Raw genomic sequence first — 3,274 nt, forward strand, 5'->3', positions numbered from 1 at the left:
ACATACACAGACAAACACACACACAGACAGACACACAGACAGACACACACACACACACACACACACACACACACACACACACACACACACACAGACACAGACACACACACACAGACAGACACAGACAGACACACACACACACACACACAGACACACACACACACACACACACACACACACACACATACATACAGACAAAAACACACACAGACAGACACACACACACAGACACACACACACACACACAGACACACACACACACACACACACACACACACACACACACAGACAGACACACACACACACACACACACAGACACACACACACACACAGACAGACACACACACACACACACACATACATACACAGACAAACACACACACAGACAGACACACACACACACACACAGACACACACACACACACACAGACAGACACACACACACACACACACACACATACATACACAGACAAACACACACACAGACAGACACACACACACACACACACACACACACACACACACACACAGACACACACACACACACACACACACACATACATACACAGACAGACACACACACACACACACACACACACACACAGACAGACACAGACACACACACACACACACACACACACACACACACATACACAGACAAACACACACACAGACAAACACACACACAGACAGACACACCCAGACACACAGACACACACATATGGGGGGGGGCAGTATACTCAGTCAGTAGGGGGTTGGGTTGGGAACTGGAGGGTTGCTGGTTCAAGTCCCCATGCATACGGACCAAAGTGTGGTGGTGGACTGGTAGCTGGAGAGGTGCCAGTTCAACTCCTGGGCACTGCCAAGGTACTCTTGAGCAAGGCACCGAACCCCCAACTGCTCGGGGCGCCTCTCCATGTGCCCCCCCACTCTGACATCTCTCCGTAATGCACGTAGAGGTGAGTGAAAAACATTGTAATTTCCCCTCGCAGGATTAATAAAGTATACATTATATATAGCCCAGCTCCACCTATGTAGCCCAGCTCCACCTATGTAGCCCAGCTCCACCTATGTAGCCCAGCTATATACACAGACTGTAGGACACTAGGTGGTTCAGCCTGAGACAGCTAGCTCAGGGGACAGACTGGAGGACACTAGGTGGTTCAGCCTGAGACAGTTAGCTCAGGGGACAGACTGGAGGACACTAGCTGGTACAGCCTGAGACAGCTAGCTCAGGGGACAGACTGGAGGACACTAGCTGGTTCAGCCTGAGACAGCTAGCTCAGGGGACAGACTGGAGGACACTAGGTGGTACAGTCTGAGACAGTTAGCTCAGGGGACAGACTGGAGGACACTAGGTGGTACAGTCTGAGACAGCTAGCTCAGGGGACAGACTGGAGGACACTAGGTGGTACAGTCTGAGACAGTTAGCTCAGGGGACAGACTGGAGGACACTAGGTGGTACAGTCTGAGACAGCTAGCTCAGGGGACAGACTGGAGGACACTAGGTGGTACAGTCTGAGACAGTTAGCTCAGGGGACAGACTGGAGGACACTAGCTGGTTCAGCCTGAGACAGCTAGCTCAGGGGACAGACTGGAGGACACTAGGTGGTACAGTCTGAGACAGTTAGCTCAGGGGACAGACTGGAGGACACTAGGTGGTACAGTCTGAGACAGTTAGCTCAGGGGACAGACTTTAGGACACTAGGTGGTACAGCCTGAGACAACTAGCTCAGGGGACAGACTGGAAGACACTAGGTGGTACAGCCTGAGACAGCTAGCTCAGGGGACAGACTGGAGGACACTAGCTGGTACAGCCTGAGACAGCTAGCTCAGGGGACAGACTGGAGGACACTAGCTGGTTCAGCCTGAGACAGCTAGCTCAGGGGACAGACTGGAGGACACTAGGTGGTACAGTCTGAGACAGTTAGCTCAGGGGACAGACTGGAGGACACTAGGTGGTACAGTCTGAGACAGCTAGCTCAGGGGACAGACTGGAGGACACTAGGTGGTACAGTCTGAGACAGTTAGCTCAGGGGACAGACTTTAGGACACTAGGTGGTACAGCCTGAGACAGCTAGCTCAGGGGACAGACTGGAGGACACTAGGTGGTTCAGCCTGAGACAACTAGCTCAGGGGACAGACTGGAAGACACTAGGTGGTTCAGCCTGAGACAACTAGCTCAGGGGACAGACTGGAAGACACTAGGTGGTTCAGCCTGAGACAGCTAGCTCAGGGGACAGACTGGAGGACACTAGGTGGTTCAGCCTGAGACAGCTAGCTCAGGGGACAGACTGGAGGACACTAGGTGGTTTAGCTTGAGACAGCTAGCTCAGGGGACAGACTGGAGGACACTAGGTGGTTCAGCTTGAGACAGCTAGCTCAGGGGACAGACTGGAGGACACTAGGTGGTACAGTCTGAGACAGCTAGCTCAGGAGACAGACTGGAGGACACTAGGTGGTACAGCCTGAGACAGCTAGCTAGCTCAGGGGACAGACTGGAGGACACTAGGTGGTACAGTCTGAGACAGCTAGCTCAGGAGACAGACTGGAGGACACTAGGTGGTACAGCCTGGGACAGCTAGCTAGCTCAGGGGACAGACTGGAGGACACTAGGTGGTACAGTCTGAGACAGCTAGCTCAGGGGACAGACTGTAGGACACTAGGTGGTACAGTCTGAGACAGCTAGCTCAGGGGACAGACTGTAGGACACTAGGTGGTACAGTCTGAGACAGCTAGCTCAGGGGACAGACTGTAGGACACTAGGTGGTACAGCCTGAGACAGCTAGCTCAGGGGACAGACTGGAGGACACTAGGTGGTACAGTCTGAGACAGTTAGCTCAGGGGACAGACTGGAGGACACTAGGTGGTACAGTCTGAGACAGCTAGCTCAGGAGACAGACTGGAGGACACTAGGTGGTACAGCCTGAGACAGCTAGCTCAGGGGACAGACTGGAGGACACTAGGTGGTACAGTCTGAGACAGCTAGCTCAGGGGACAGACTGTAGGACACTAGGTGGTTCAGTCTGAGACAGCTAGCTAGCTCAGGGGACAGACTGGAGGACACTAGGTGGTACAGTCTGAGACAGTTAGCTCAGGGGACAGACTGGAGGACACTAGGTGGTACAGTCTGAGACAGTTAGCTCAGGGGACAGACTGTAGGACACTAGGTGGTTCAGCCTGAGACAGCTAGCTCAGGGGACAGACTGGAGGACACTAGGTGGTTCAGCCTGAGACAGCTAGCTCAGGGGACAGACTGTAGGACACTAGGTG

The sequence above is a fragment of the Perca flavescens genome, chromosome 11 (assembly GCF_004354835.1).
Source record: "Perca flavescens isolate YP-PL-M2 chromosome 11, PFLA_1.0, whole genome shotgun sequence".
NCBI lineage: Eukaryota > Metazoa > Chordata > Actinopteri > Perciformes > Percidae > Perca > Perca flavescens.